At 35.3% G+C, this 17,198-nt stretch overlaps 1 protein-coding gene across 2 annotated transcripts in view; it reads left to right on the top strand.

Moving 5' to 3' along the window:
• IMMP2L (inner mitochondrial membrane peptidase subunit 2) overlaps window positions 1–17,198 on the top strand; it is a 408,104-nt gene that overhangs the window by 196,780 nt on the left and 194,126 nt on the right. The window lies entirely within an intron of this gene.

Raw genomic sequence — 17,198 nt, 5'->3', positions numbered from 1 at the left:
ATTTTTCCTTCCCTTTCTTTCTTCTTTCTCCCTTTATGCTGTCCTCTTTGGTGAATGATTTATTTTTCCCCTGTTTATTCTGTGTCTATGACCAAAGGGCATACAAACTATGAAGGTTTTAAAAACTAGAATAATTTCCGATTATCATCACACCTTCTCCGAAATATATAAAACAATAAATGAGATAGCTGTTGATAGGAAAAGGTTTTTTTATCATAGATACTGTTTATATGAAAGAAATTATGATATAATATGATTAATAATGAAGCACAAAGAATTGGTTAGCAACAGGTCAAAAAGAAGAAAATGTTGGATCTCTTGCGTGAATTCAGTCCCACAGCCCTGAGCAAGTCAGGCCACCCTCTAGTGGACTGAAGTGAGATGTAGTTCTCATTTCATGCTCATCTGCTTTGAAGAAAGGCTCGCAATCTTGTCTAATAACAGTATGAATATTTTCTGAAGATTAGAAAGAATGGTGTGAATTAGTACACTTTTTGCTACAGCAATAGCACCAGAATTTTACAACAAAATGGTTGCTATTTTATGAATACTGAGTCTCATCTCAATTCACTTTGGATCAGATCTTGGACTGCATTATTTTTGTTTTTATTTAGTAAGAAAATAATTTTATTATTCATAAAATCACTTATTATGAAAATTGAATTAAATGAATGCCACCATTCTAAATAAATTTCAGGTTGTTACAAGTGGTTAGGGCAAATTTTACAAATCTACTCCTGTTAGACTCACACTGTGGCTATATTAAAGCAGTCTTTTTCTTCTGCCTCAAATTTTTGAATGCTGCATTTAAGCTAGCTACAGTGAACAAAGATTTAAATTTTTTCAAAGATGTGTGCTGTTCATTTTTCACTCATCCAACTGAGTGGGACTGTTTCATAGATGAAATAATAGCATTTATGTGACCGATTAGCTGAAAATAGGTGAGATACTCTAGGCCAGGGAAAGACCAAGTGGTCTTTTTATTTTCTCTCATTCTTTGTTATGGATATTCAAATTTTTTCTAATGTTAGCTAAAGCATTATAATGAAAAAGTTGGGGCAAACCCATCTTTGGTTACCTTTCAGGTCTTCTTGCCTGAGGTTGGGTCAGGGAAAATTAAGATCAGAAAGATGTCACATCATTTTTCTGTAGCCTCAGGGCTCACTGGTGAAACCTTGTTTTTCCTTTGCCCCCACGAGGTGGCTCTTGGAGCCTCTGATCTATGTGATGTTCACCACCATGAGCTGCAAATTCAACCCATTTTAAACTTCCAAGTCAGCCTTTAAGCTTTCCCTGCTGCACAACATAATGTCCTGTGTTGGATGGGATAATGCTCAGGATGTTTTAAGTAAGCACAACCCAAAGACCTCTTGCCATGGTAGCTCCCACAAAAAATAAAAGGCAATCCTTCCTCATCTCAGCCCTCTCCTACCTTGCCCCCACAAAAGATAGTAACCTGTGCTAGAGGGGTGGGGTTTTGGGGGCAGTAAGAGACAAGAATATTTCAAAAAGTTTGGACAAAGTTGAAAATGTTCCTTTAAAGATGACTAAAAACTCCTAGATTTCATATCTCATCCAGTGGAGAAACAGATGATCTGGAGGAAGGTAAATAGATAGGGACTAGCATTGCCCTATGTGAAATCATTCTTGGGTTTTGCCCCTAGCCTCTTCATGAACTCGCTGTCATTCATTCAAAATTTGGCTTTCTAATTAACATGAGAATCATGCAAAAACATATTCAGTGATTTGACATGTGAAATTAAGATTAGACAAGTGCTTCATTTTGGTTGATTGGTATGGACTGTGTAATTAGAGGGCTAGATAATTAAATCAACTAAAGTATACTTGCATAAAGAAAGTGAGTTCTTATGATAGACTATATATGCAATTAAAGTACTTCCTTGATAGGCATACATTTACATATTAGTTAAAATGTTATTAAATCATACTAAAATTCTGTTTTGTAAAAAAAAGTGAAGTAATTGAATTTTATTATTTAGGTAATGCTAAAGAATATTTTTTAAAACTATCTGCAGGAGAAAAGTATCTTTTATAACCAAAACAATTATGATTATTAAAGTTCATTAAGTTATTTTTCTGCTAATTTCACTGTGATGCTTGATGGTTTTAAAATAGCAATGTAATCAATTTTATGAAAATCATATATATAGCTTAATAGGTAACAGGATAGGAAAAAATTCTGTCAGACTGATAGAGAGACAATGAAATTAATGCAGACTAACTCCAGCAATTTATTTAGCATGCATTTTATCTGATTACTGAGTTCACGTTAAATAAACTAAGTAATTATTTGTTTTTAATGGACAATAAACACAATCCATAAATCCCTTCATTATTTAAATACAATGATTCTGTGTCTGCATTTTTTTTCAAAATTGGAAAATGATTTCAAAACTTTTCCCCCTTTTTCATTAAGTAGAAAGGCATATCCTTGGGCTTCCATATCCTTTTTTTCTGGTTCAGGATTACCCATGACCATTTCTAGTGTTTTCAGTCTGTGAGAACACAGCTCTGTTTAGAATGCAGCAAGTGTAGTTAAAAACTGTAATAAATACTGTGCAGTTACAGTAAAAATACCACAACTATTTGATTTAAAATCTAAGATGACACACTTTATATCAGAAATTGGAAATAATTTTTCAAGCATGTAGTCATACAGATTATGGCCATGTGTAAAAGAGACAACACTTTTGGAACAGCTTTATCACTTATGACTACATGTGCTCCTATCCTGGTTTCTGAGGCATCATGACTACAAGGAAGAGGCTCAGTTGTGGCTTTTCTCACTTTCTTCTTGTAGCCCATTGAATAAAAAAGAGGTGAGCTGGTGGGGTGTTGTTTGACAGATTAATTCTCACCAGTTCTGCAAAGCACGCCTTTTTATATCTTCCATGTGGGTTGTGGAGTATTTTTTTCTGAGTGAAGGTCAGTTTCAAAGAAATCTGTGTTGTGGCATCATCTGTTAATTTATTAATTGACTTACAATTTAGAGCTGGTTGTCATTGTATGATTTGCCTGGAAGACCACCCCTTCATGTAACCCTGTTCTGCCAGCATTTTCAGTGCAATGTTATCAATCTGACATTGTCATGGCAAGACTACTGATGTTTTCCTAAAAGGATTATGCTGCCATAAAGACTAATTTTTATTAATATGTATCTTTCCAAAATTGAATCTTTTTTTTTTAGTGATAAACAGAAGAAACATTTCTGGCTCTTGTTCTTTGTCTTTTTGGAGATGAAAGGCTTGTTGCCAACAATGAATTCAAATTTCTAGAGTTTCACTTCGTAATGAAAAATGCTGTATCAGATTACTTAACCTGCTATGAAATTTCTTTTATCAGATCAGAGAGTTAGTGTTGATACAATGGAGCAAAAGTGGATGGAAACAAATCTGGAAAGAATTTCACACAAGGAAAAATTCACTTATGCACAAAGCCCCAGTTACTTCTTTAAATGCTATGTCGGTAGTAGGTGCAATATGACTTGGCAAAATCTGGAACTCCATAGTAAAGAGCCTTATACTACAGGCAAATTCAGTCATTTGTGATGGGGTTGAATGAAAGCAGGGGTGAGGAGCTGATCTTGGTGATCAAGGAAATATTTCCTCTTCCAGAAAACTTGCCTATTTATGGAGTAACTATTTTCTATGAAACAAAAACTATGAGATCCCAGGCAAAAGCTATAGTCTCTTTCCTCATTATAGGTCCCAGAGCCATAGTCAGCCTTCTGCAGGAGTGGCTGCAGGTCTGAAAAATCTTAACAAGTTTTATCCCTACTGGGTCCAGCACAGAGGCATATCTGAGTTCTAATTTTCATCCTTGACCCCATTCTAATAGGCGAGAATCCCTGGCATACCAGTATCTGCGGAAGGCTGGAAGTGAGTCACACATAGCAACCACAACCTTGCTGCGTCACATGGGATTCTTAATGAAGACACAGTAGTGAAAAGCAGCTAGAGAATCTTTATATGCAGCTGGATAAGGCTGATGAAATATCTGTAAAGCAATTTTCTAGCTCAGTGTATATGTTTAAAAATTGATTTTATCTCACAAAGTTTATGTCTTGTGGTGGCATCTCAGGTTTTGTAGCCTTCATTAATTGGATATAACTTACTGAGATCTTCTCTGTGGTGGATCTTTAGGACTGAGATACCCTTGTAGATTTCTTAAGGATCTGCTTGTTTGTGATCCTTGTTTGTAGGAGCCAGAATGTACATGGAATATAGCAGTCAGTGTCGTAGCTCTTGGGGAAAATCTGGATCTAAGGCTGAGGAAGAAAATAGTGGCAGTAATGATTTGAATGTAAGGAGGCCTAGAATTTCCATCCTGCTGTCAATTTGTTGTAATTGGATGGTGATAGGTCTGGAAATTTCTCTCCTTAACAGGGAAACCATTTTCCTTTCCTTTGCTCGTATCTTTTTGCCTTTCTATGGAACATTAACTGATATTTTGTCTGAAACAGGTTTGTACTTTTTTCTGTTGACACTGTGATGTGGCAAATAGTATGTGATCGGTGAAAGGGAACCTCCTTCTCCCAGTAAAAAAATTATTTTAAATTTAGCCATCTTCCCTGGTAATGCCACATTTGTGGCAATAAATGTGATATATAGTGTGTGTTTCTCAAGGGCAGATCTTCAGACTTGAATTTTTTAACTTTTTTGATGAAACTAAAAAAACTATTCTTGTTACATTTTATTGTGGTTTAATATTAAAATGGGTGGATAACAATAGAAATTCTAAATTATCTACTTTTCATAACTATTTGCACAAGAGCTGTATTGGTGACTTAGAAAACTTTAGAGTCACTAAGCTAAATATTAGAACTAGAATGTCATTTTGCTTTTAGTTACTGTGAGACTGAGAGAGTTATCAGTTATTTTCCCATGCCATCAACAGCATGAATTTGTTGTGGTGATGACAAGAAAGACCACGAGTAAGTGCAATGTGTGCTCAAAATATGGTTACCTAATGTTAATTTGCGTAAAGTACACTAAACTATGGGAGTGTAATGAGCACCTAAGTGAAGCCCTCAGTTATACAATTTCATTTTTTTAAAATTGCAGATCTAGAAAATTAATTAAAAGGTCACTGTAACATAGAACATCCATACTGATTAAAACCCAAACAGTGTAACTAGGAATGCAGTAAATGTTTTCCCTCTCATCTCTAGTTTCACTTCCTAATACTGTACACATTAAATATTTTTATTTAAATGTAAAGCTATTTTTAATCAATAAGCTGGGGGTAGAAAGGATCATGTACACCATGACTTACTCTGGAGGAGGAGTTGTTTCAGAGGCTTTCACATAGTTTCCATTACTAAGGAAACCACTTATTTTGTCTGTGCATGTTTTGAATAGATCTCTCATTTGAAGTCTGGTGCTCAGACACAGGATTGCATTGTAGCACTGAGAAAGAGGTAAAGGAAACAAAAGAGGCATAAAACCACTCCATCTTTAGGGAATATAGCATATTGTATTACATGCTTATGAAAGTGTATATATCTATGTATGCTTATGAAAATGTAGATATCTATATCTGAGAAATCTGTCGATATATGTATGCATTTTGATTATTTTGATCCTACAGAAAGCAACATGAAAATATTAATAAATTAGGCAGGGAAAGCAGATCTTATTACTCCTGTTCTTTGTATGCCTCTTTTGTAAGGACAGTTGAAAAATCCGGTGCACCATTTCGGTAGCCACAAATATGAGTCCTGATTTTAAATTCCTGAAACAAAACATGGTGTGAGATCAAAGTAGAAAGAAATTCCTATCCATGGTTTTGGATAAAAAAAAGCTGCAAGGATAGCTCTGCATTCAACAGCTGATCAAAGCTTTGCTTGCAAAATGAGTCTGTTTTGGCAAAATTCTTGATGAAATGCAAGACCTGACTGCAAATACGCACCAAACCATATTTATACATATGTTAGAGTTGTGTCAGCACGTTTTCCCTACATGAATAGCACATATATTCTGTGCTGACCAAACCCTTAACCAACAATTGAATTAATTACCCTCTATTACCAATTATGTATGCTCAGTTGATATGCTCAGAATCAAAAATGTTGTCATAGTACAGTCAGATGAATCTGGCTTGATATGTTTAAAGTATAAGCATTTAAATAACTTGTAACTGATTTCAAAGTATCCTCAAAGTTGAGAATTGTTCACAAAGAAGTTCAAAGTGTCAGAGAAATGTAGAAATCCAGAAGATTACCAGAGATCTGTAGCGAAGTCAAGTTTCTGGCTAATAAATGTTCTTATTCATCATGTTCTGCTATATGGGTTAGTTTATCATATAGTTATCATATAATAATTAGGTTATCATATTTTTTTCTGTAAAATCATATAATTTTTTTGCAAAACAGTAGAGAAAATTGAAGACAAAGATGGAAATTCCCATTTTCAAGGGCTACAGAGCCCTGGACTCTGTAGGATCATGTGACTATAAAATTCATGCTATAGAAAATTAATTTCCCCTATGTTTTGTGTGTGTTTTAATGCCATATTTTGAAATTAAGGAACTTAAGTCATCAGTTATTACTATCTGATATGTCTGATGAATAATTATTTGTAATATATGTTGCATATTTCATGAGCCACTTTGGGTGACAAAAGTTTACTTTTAAAGCTAATATGCCTCAAAGGGATTTATGTGTGTGTTTGTGTGCACAATTAATAATCAGCCTGTCCCTATAGATTTTTTTGCAGTAACTCATTGACTGTTAAAAGCATGGGAAAATGACAGTTGTGGTAAAGCTCACAAGTCCTTGTCTTGACTTAGGTGAATACTTTTGGATGAAGCAAAATAAATTAGATTACATAGAGATATAAGGACTCATTTGCCTTGGCTAAGAAATATCAATTTTTAATATTTCAGAATATTTGTGTTATTTCAATACTGTAGAGGTTATGTTTACTTTCTACTGTTGAATTGTAAGAATTCACAACACATCTCAAGGAACACTAAAAACATTGCTATTCATTATCCTTTAGTATATGTCTGCAGCAAGAAATAAAATCTTCAGCGTTTGGTAATGCTGATCATTTCCTTCATGGTGTAACTGGTGTGTTTCCAAGGGAGTGCATTCAGCCTGTAACTCTCATCAGTATTATCATAAAAGAGACGAAATAAAAAAAAATTAAAATAACAGGGATCGGTACTTTCAGAGAAAGTTAACATCTGCTTTCTTACAAGACTGTTACCTGGTGTGGAGCAGGACCATTTGATACTGAGAAATAATTAAGAGTTAATAATTTAATTGGAAGTTCTAATTACCACAGAAGAGGAGCTAAAATTTTGGTAAAATTTAACTATTTGGTAATTTTGTAAAAGTGTCATATAAAATGCAGTAGATCATATAACTTATTGCCAAGTCAATATTTTGATGACATCATGGGACAAGAAGGCAAAGGACAGGTTGAATGGGAGAAGGAGGGTGGTTTTCCCACAATAAGCAGCTCAGAGGGACATAGGAGTATATTTCAGAAAGACTGCTTGGACTTTAATAATAGAAATGGGATTACACTCTAAGTAGTTGATGATGGAAGGTCAATTGGAACCAATAAAATGGAATTCTGCTTTAAATTGTGAGCATATTAGAAATAATTGAGAGGGAGAACATATCTCTGTATTACTGGTTAACCAAGAGGTAAGAGCTCACAGCTCTGAAAAGAAGCAAATATGTCTGAGGATGCACCAGGATTGTGCATCGGAGTTGTTCCAGGAGCAGTAAGTAACTGGACATTTCACTTAGAATAATTAATTCAGTTATGATTTTTTTGTGCTTGAAAATCATTTGAACTCAAAGTGGAACACATGCAATTAAATACTATTCAGGTGACAGCAGAGCCCACATTACAGAGGGGTTTATAAAACCTTGTCTTGTGTAGTGTAGGAGAGTCAGGGGAAAATAAGATTCCTGCTGATAAATACATCCTGCTGGTACATAATGAGGAAAAGGTAGCAAAAGAACAAAATTTGTGTGTGACTGTGATTAAATTTAAGTCTGTTTTTTTTGGTTTTTTTTTTTTTTTTCCCTGTGAGTCATCGCATCCTGGGATAAATTTCCAGTGGAAATAGTTTGGGTAGAAAATCAAAGCAAGAGCAATCCAAACCAACCACGAAATAAATCACTAGCAAAAGAAAAAAACCCAAACCCTCTTCAGAGATACTGATTGGCATAGTTATAAAAGAGGTGTGTTTACAAGTAGCTGACTTCATGCCTACAGAAGAAGCAGCTAAATTTAACATTTTCAGAAGATCTTTCCAGTCCTTTTTTGCTTATAAAAGAATAAGCCTACTTATCAGATTTCTATATAAATCCAGTCCTTACCTGTGTGTTCTAAACTCTTTTTGATAATTTTGATTTTTGTGACAATGGGAATTTCTGACTCCTCAACTGGTGGGAATACTCATTTTTCAGTGTTAAAAACAGCTTTTCTCAGTATTTACTCAGGTAAGAATAAATAAAGAAAATATGAATTTAGTATTTTGCATTTACTTGCAATTATATAGTAGTGGGTTACCTGTCTCTGCATGAAAACAGTTCAGTGGCGCTACAGAAAGTTCAGAAGTAAAAAAGGAAACTAATATCCATATTTGAGTCTTTTATTTCCACTTTTCTAGATAGTTCTGGAAACAATAATCCTTTTGATAATACTCTCTAAAACAAATTGTCAGGCTTTTAATTATCCAAATTATCCAAAATTTTGTTCCAATCTGCCACTTTGATTACTAAATAGAAGCCTCCCTCAGCTGGTCAAGTACTCTTGTAAGTTTCTTCCTCTGTTTTTTTGTTTGTTCATTTGGGTTTTTTATTGTGACAGATAATCTTAGTTCAGCCAGAAAGAAGTAGCAAAAAAGCCTTAAATGCACAAAAAAATTCATATAAGGCTGACTGTTTTGTATGCAAAGTCCTACAGCCCCAAAATTGTCTAACTTTTTTTAGTGTGATCTTTTAGCACTCCTAATTTTGCTGACATCTACTTTTTCTTTGAGTACTGTAAGAAATAGCTGTAATAAATCCACTTTTTAGATACAGCTGTATTTCTTCCTTGGGCCTTAGGTTGAATTTTTCTTTAGCTAATAGGCCATTCATACGTTCAGCCATCTCCTGAAGTGGCTTTAATAGGCAGGTGCATTAACTCATTTCATATTTTTCTACAGAGAGAAATTCATCAAGGTAACAAACTTGATGATGGAAGAGCGTATTCCTCTCATTATTGCTAATTCGAATGTTATGCCAAATAGGCTTTCAGGAACCAGAACACAGATAGTTATGGCCTTAATGAAATAGTAATAACATTCAAACTGGAAACCCAAGAAGTTAAAATGCATGGGTCGAAGAGGGAGAAATCAAACTGCTGATACATATTTCCTAACTGTACTCTCAGGACACATATTTTTGTCGTGGCTTCTGTTATGTCACATGGAGAATATTGAACTAAACATAAAGGAGACTCAATATTGCTATTTAAAAATGTGCCCCAGGAGTAGCCTAAATGGGGAATAATTTCGTGCATCAGGCAGGAGCACTAACTTTTGACCAGGAGAGGAAATTCTAGTAATTCCATTAATTTCACTAATCTCTCCTGAGACCATCCTGGTTCTGGGTATGAGTGCAGCTACTTTTGGAGAGAAGCCAAACTTCGTTGCTGCCTACACTGCATTTAAAAGCCTTTAATTGAATATTCCTAACTGAGCTAATTATAAACTACCTTAGGCTTTTAATCTCACTTTCCACAGATTCATCTTTCCTGTACCCAGTTTTTTCCTCCTCTTTGCGATTGTGCAAAGAACATGCAATTGCTTTCTCACACCCTGCCCCTAATTTTTAGAAAAAGCAGTTCACCTTTCTTTTCTCTGAAGTCTTCCCTACTGACTCTTTTGGTCTTTGTCTTTGCTAGCTTCAGTCCAGACGGACGCAGATTTCAATCCTCTACTTCCTCTTTCAAGGTGTCTTATGCATCACACACTTTCAAGGATGTCAGAGGCAGACCTTTGTGTAATCTATTCCTTCCTTTGTCTGTGGCGGAAAGATTCCTGTAAGCTTGGCTTAAACGCTGGTCTGAGGTGGTCTGACCTAGTAGGGCTCAACACATGGCCAGTCTGACCCCAGGACATTGCTGTCAGCCTGAGACCTGCTTAATGGGCTCTGTTTCTGTGGATTTCCCTTTGAAGGAAAGTATGTGCATGGGACAAACTTGAGAAGCACTTATGGATAGGTGCTGCCTAAGCAATAGCTGCCCCTCACTCTCCTGGAGTCAGCAGCTACACCCCCATTTCTCAGTTTAAATCATGGAAAGGTAAAATTGTGGATGCAGTCCATTCTTCTTCTTTTTGGTCAAAAATAGTTGAAGCAAGGTATGTAAATTTTTCACGGGTGAATGTTTTGGAAGACTGTAAGGCAAATTGATTGAAATGTCTGTATCCTGGCTTGGATGAGGAGAACTTTTACATGGTATGTACCAGTATGGCTTTTTCTTTGTCCAAGATAAGCGCAACTGTACTCCAAGGGTTCTAGGGTGCTGATGGCACCAAATATTCATTGCCACTCTAGAGAAGCCTTGACTAAGTCTCTGCCTTGACTAAATTTTTGTTCCATAGAGCTTGAAGGCCTATGTTCATAATTTACTAAAAACTACTTTAATATTTATTTAAAACTGGTCTGACATCTTCAGTATATTTATGATCAACACCTATTTCTGTGCTTTAAATAAATGTTCTGCAGCTTGCTTTTTTAAAAAAGTGAATCTAAAGTTTATCATCTTGACTAAGGAGGAATATGAATTATTATCTCTATTCTTTAGTTTTAATTGTTCTTCTGTGTCAGCCTTAGTGGCAAAGGATTTTAAAAGCAAATCAAATACCAACAATATTTTTTCCCCCTCTTCATATGCAGGAGAGTTAAGGTATGCCAATTAAGTGAGTTCAATGCCAGAAATGGGCAGGGTCCAAAAAGGTCTGGAATTTAAAACCAAGTGTCCCAGCACATAACCTGTCTCTTGCACAGGTATGTAACTGAGAATTACTAGCTTTGCCTGCATTAGTTTGGGCATAAATGTGTCACAACCTTTAAATAGTATGATTCATCAACCCTTTCAGAAGAGCTCTAGTATTCCAGAGCTCTACAATGCGTGGAAAATATTTTTGTTCTGAGAACCATACTTCTATTGTTTTACCTCTGTGTAGTTCCTGTGAATATTAAAATTTTCATAGCCTTTTAAAAAGGTTTAAAGAAGGAGAGAAACTGCTTTTAAATAATGAAATACTATAGGTCTTTTTTTTTTTGGAAAGCATTCAATAGGCTCTATAAACACATACATTTAATACTATATAATTCTGTAGTTCAGTGGGATAATGCACTGGCTCTCTGAAGAGCTTGTGGAAAAGAGACATTTAGCATCAGCATCATGGAGCTTAATTGGAAGTTCATTTGCAGTTATTTGTTGATAACATCTCAAGGAATCATAGAATCATTCTCATATTCATTGACAAATCATTCCCAAACATACTTGTAGGGAATGAGACAGATGTTGTAGTAAAATGTTTTACATGATTGGGTTCAGAATTAAAAATGTAGAAAGAAAAGTTTACTACTGGTTTACTTGAAGCCATGAAAAATCTGAAATGGAGGCTTTCAGGATGCCAATTTCTGCATATGCTGTGGTCATTTTTCCTAGGCCTATTGTAAAATCAATTTATATTGCTTGGAAACCAAATTACCCATAAGCAAAAAAAAAAAAAAAAAAAAAAAAAAAAAAAAAAAAAAAAAAACCCCAAAAAAAAGAAGGTACATATAAAACTGAAGGGCATATATAAGTAGTACAAGTAGAAAGCCAGGCAAACTGTTGAAGAGAAGTTGCGAATTACTGATTTTAGTGTGATCAGAAGTTCACCTGTAAGTTTAAGAAATATTTATACAAAGGTGTTTTAGAAAGAGGAATAGGATAACTACAATCATTAACACTTAATTTTCTGCATATCATACTGAATGGAATTTACTGTAATCCTGTTTCTGTCCTGCTATTTTTTGTCGGTGTGCATCCATGTGTGTGTGTGTGATATGAATTTCTACTGAACTTTGTTTTAGATACCATAAGTGTATCTGCAGATGACATGATCCCAGTACTTAGCTAGAGTGTTAAATCAGCAAAATCACTGAAAATTGTATTTTAAATTGTAATGGAATTTATCTCTTCATGAGCCATCTTATATCCTTATGAAAATATAGTTTTTATTTCTATTTTAATGGCATGCACCCTACTATTGCTGTTGCAGGTAATTGTACAAATAGTAATCAAGGGCAGTCTTACTGACCAAAATTACCTGCAACAGCAATAGTAGGGTGCATGCCATTAAAATAGAAATAAAAACTATATTTTCATAAGGATATAAGGTGGCTCATGAAGAGATAAATTTGTTAAGTCTTAATCCTGGAATCCATTTCACACATTCACAACAGTACTTTACATGTAACAGGAGACTTGATAAGGAGCACAATAAATTTATCTGCTGGGTACTGTTACATTGTTATGCTTAGAAGTTGTGTCCTTTACCTTCCCCTTTATTACTGTTTCATTTGTTTGTTTCCTATGTTAGTATTTGGCAGTATTGCCTGTTGTTTTAATTTATTCCAAACAAAGAAAATTGACATCCAGAGTAAGAACATGTTCTGGTACCTCTATTACTTCTTTTGAAAAGAGAAGTTAATTATAACTGCTCCTTGTGTGTTTATCAGTTTTGAAGTAGTGCTGAGTTTGAGTGGGTTTGCAAGTTGTACAAATTTTGGCCTTCAAGTAAACACCACTTAGTCTTTTTAATAACTTTTCTGTATTGCCAAAAGGTTAATTGTGTCAGAACCTGTTTTCCATTCTCAAGTCATGTAATAACGGTGGGACGGTTTCTCAGCTGCCACCTTGGAGGTGGAGTTTGTTTCACAAGTCTCACTCTATTGCCTTCTGTCCTCATTAAACTTTCATGATTTTTTAAAGCAGAAGTTTTTCTTTGTACGAGTAACTAATTAAGTCATAAATATTTGGACAGGAGATTTATTGAATGATATATTTCTATATGAGCAAGTATGCCTACACTCTAATGCGACAAGATGGTCAATGCCTATTTCAGTGCTGCAGAGTGATGTTGCAGTGTATTTCTTCCTTTCTGCTTAAGGAAGGAAATATTTTTTTCCCTGAACTTTCCTAATTGACCCACTGGGCAATCACAATTACCATAAGCTCATATTGTGGAGTCTGGCTGAGTGAATGATTTAGATCTTCCCAACTCCTAAATACCTTTTGGACAATTAAATTGGTATATTGTTTTTAACACTGAGTAGCAGTAACTTGGTATATGAAAAGCAACTCAAATTTGTTGCTTAGTTGTTCATTATTGATACTTTATATTCTAAGTTTGTATGACAATCCATTGATAAAACAACTGAAAGGAGAAGAGATGGAAAAGAGCTGCATGGTTCTGCCTCTGTGTCTCTCTCCTGCTGAGTGTTCCTGTCGGACTGCATACATGCATGCAGTCACTCCCAGTGTCTCAGGCAGTCCTTGGCTCTGAGGTGGGTGCAGGTGGCAGTTCACAAAGGACTGAGCAATGCCCAGAGCAGGAGTGCACTGCTGGAAGCAGGGAGGAGGAGCAGTAATAATACAGAAAGGAAAAAGTGATGAAAATGATCCAGTCCTTTGAAAGCAGCCAGCTCTTACCAGTCTGGTACTGAGCTGTAAAACAACCTTTGCAGATTAACTTCCTGGTTGCACTTTTTCCAACCTTTTGGCACTGTTAGCTGCGTTCCCACCCCCTCCACAGGCTCTCCTGTCTGACCCTTTGCTTAGCCCTGTCAGGATCATGGCAGCAGGTGAATGATGATCTACATTCTCAGCATCCTGAAGCAGTGCAATGAGTGATGGATCGAACAAGTGCTGCAGCCAGGAGAAGATAAAGGCTAATAGCGAAGAGAAGGTTATGGCAGGCAGCTGTTAGACAGGCTGAGGCTAGGGAAGGACTACTGGGTAATGCCTCTGGAGCAGGCTGATGTGTCTGTGTGTTGAAAGAAGCACATCCTCCCTTCTGGGCTTCTTTTCGCCCTCATGTTCACTGTTTGCAGAAATTGTATGATAAACTGGATAAGGGAGCCAATATAGAGCCACACTTTTTCTACTCTTAGATTAGTTTAATTCAGATAAGTGCTACTGAAATTCATATTGAACTGAGGCCTAACTTGGAGACAATAGGAAATATTTCTCTGAATGCAAAAATTAAGGCTGGAAAATGAGCTGATAGAAAATGAAGTGTAAATCAGATTAAAAAGTGAGAGAAGGAAGGGTGAGCGAAACAAAAAGTGTGTAGTACAAAGTCTAATTAGGAAATAATATGATTTTTCTGTTGTAAGCTGGGAGTTATAATTGAAAGTGTCAGAGGAAAAGAGAAATCTGGCTTTATAGGTCTCAGAGTGACTAAAGCCATAAGTGTGACTTTGCAATGAAAAGAGATAAGTGTAAAGACATATCAGGATGTATTACAGCATTTTTAGAAGTGGAAAGAAAATATTAAAGCAATGTACCTGGTACTGGTGGGATTTCATCTGAAATTCTGTTTGTAGTTTGGGTCACATATGATCGAAATGAATTCTGAAAGTAAGAAGTTCAAGATCGGTAGCTAGAGTTGAGGAAATAGAGATTCTGTCTTGGGTATTATTAGGAATTATTATGTCCCCTTGTAGAATGAAAAAATGCACTCTTTTTAGTCTACTCAAAGAGAAATGCACTGGCAAAGCAAGAATGTGTTTAAGCTGTAGAACAATGTTAGCAGAAGAGCAAATGTGTATTTTCTGGCAATGATGCCTTGTTTCGTAGAAATGAGGGACAATAACCATCTGGGAGTAAAATTCTAGATTGATCAGTAAGTGCTGGGTGGCTTCTTTCTCCTAGTACTGTGAAACAGCTTGATATTTTTATCATGTAGAATATATAAAATACACAATTCTAAAAAAGCTGGAAATTAGAAAATAAAGGCCCTTTCTGACTTAAAAAAATTTTAATCTCTGCCCACTCTATACTAGAAATGTTAGAGGATAGAAGTAAATTGAGAGGAGCTAGGAACATGCCTCTTTCATGGAGGAAAGAAATAGGATATAATTGCTAATATTTAGTGAGGCTGAGGTTTATTTCCTAAGACATAAAGGACAGATGTTCTGAGTGCAAGTTGTGTATTGCAGAAATTCCTGGAGCTTTCAAAGCCCCAAAAGTCAGGCTGAGAGGATATCTCTATAATGAGAAATGCAGTTTGCTTTTAGGGCTGTAAACTAAAAGCATTCAATTTGTTCAGTAGTTCATAGCATTTATACAACTTATAACACAGACAATACATGTGTTTTCTTTAATAATTAATAACACTAAGTAATGAATTACACTAATAATAGATGGGAGAGCATATTCCTTTGGATATCTTCTGCTTTTTTGATTTGGGTATACATCTATACACAAAAATAAGTATTTTCTATAGATATTTTTCCATAAATATTTTTTACCCTTGGTGATAGAGATATTGGCATTTCTCTTTTAGAAGAAAGATGACATAGTATTGTTTACTAAATGGCTTGCTCCCATGGACATGTGGACTGTTACTTTCAGAGAAATTGTCAGCTTAAAGAATATATATATATCTGAAATACATAAACTCCTCTAAAAATTTCCTTAAAAATAAAGATGCTTTGCATGCTTTTCTAAATTTCAAAATTTCAGCCAAAGCATACATACTCTAATGTTTTCTTTATAATAAAAATATGCTTCTCACACCCATTTTTGTAACCATGCACTCATTCCAATAAGCTTCATTGTGTCTTTATCACTCCAGCTTTGCAGAGAAAAGTGTATAAAATAGGTTTATAGTCAACTTCAGATATGACTGACAATACACATGAAAATTGTATATTTCCATAGCTAATAATCACATCCTGTTTTATTTCTGTCAAATATCAAGGGAGTTGAATGCATCAGTTCTCTGAGCACTCTCTAATTGAATAGTTTTGTGCACAAGAAAGGAATAATGCCTGTTTTTATTTGGCCCTAACTCCTCAAGCCCCTTAAGCTCAATTCAAGAAGGTTTTCTAGCCAAGAGAGCCCTTTAGCACCATCCTTAAATGCTTTGCTGAAGCATGGCCAGTTAGAGCAGCTTGCTAACATTTCCTGTCATGGGCAATAGCTGACTCTCACACTCATCTGCTTTCTCTGCAGCTGATGGGTTTGCTTAATGCAGTTACTGCTACAAATCTAGATGCATTTAGGAGACTTTTGCAAAGCACATCCTTTATCTCATAGCCTTTCATGCTTGGAAGGTTCTTGATTCAGGGGCCCCAGTTTTCATTCTGGACCTCATGGTTGCAGAGTAATAACCATCCATTACTAGGTAGTAATTCAAAGTAAGAGTGTGTAGGTATAATGGAACTGGGTGATCAAGGCTGTTTTAATTTTTTTCCTCTTGCTAATTTAGTGCATTTAAATTTGTAAAACTAGTATTTCAGTAGAGCTGTCTTTCTGTATTCAACATATATCTTGGCAGCACAGTGAAGTTAGTTTATGATGAGCATTAGTTTATGTTAAGCATTCAAAACCTTTGAGCTAATAGTTTAATTAAACATTAATGCTGGCCAATATTGAGCTTCTGGAGGTTAGACAGAGAGGTGGGTCTATTCTAGAGTGAGGTCTTAACTCTCAATTCCATAGTGAGGATAAAAAATAATATTGATTTGAATGTTTGCGTATAGTATAATAAACCCTTTGTAGGTATTGTAAGGGTTTTTTTTATAAGCAAAGAAGTGATAATATAACTCTCTGTGGACAGAGAATTGAGGTCTGGTCTTGGTAAAAGTTTAACCTGAATAATGTTTGTGTAGTGTTGAGGCTTTGTTTTGTAAGTGTTGTCAGTACTGTGCCTCTCACTATTGATTGTTAAAGAAATTTTGGTTCCTTAGATTAAAACTGTGTAATGCCACAAATGAAATTAAAATTTTGATATTAACATTTCGTTTTAATCCTGTTTTTCACTTGTGAACATTCTCTCTTGTTTCTCTTCTAAAGAGTATTATGCTGAAATGGGTGAGAAAATGAATGTTAACAATGTTTTTTTTAAACTTTCTGTCTGGTCACAAATGTTCTATGATG

Source organism: Ammospiza caudacuta, chromosome 5 (genome assembly GCF_027887145.1).
Source record: "Ammospiza caudacuta isolate bAmmCau1 chromosome 5, bAmmCau1.pri, whole genome shotgun sequence".
Taxonomy (NCBI): Eukaryota; Metazoa; Chordata; class Aves; order Passeriformes; family Passerellidae; genus Ammospiza; species Ammospiza caudacuta.
This window is presented reverse-complemented; position numbering and strand designations above follow the sequence as displayed.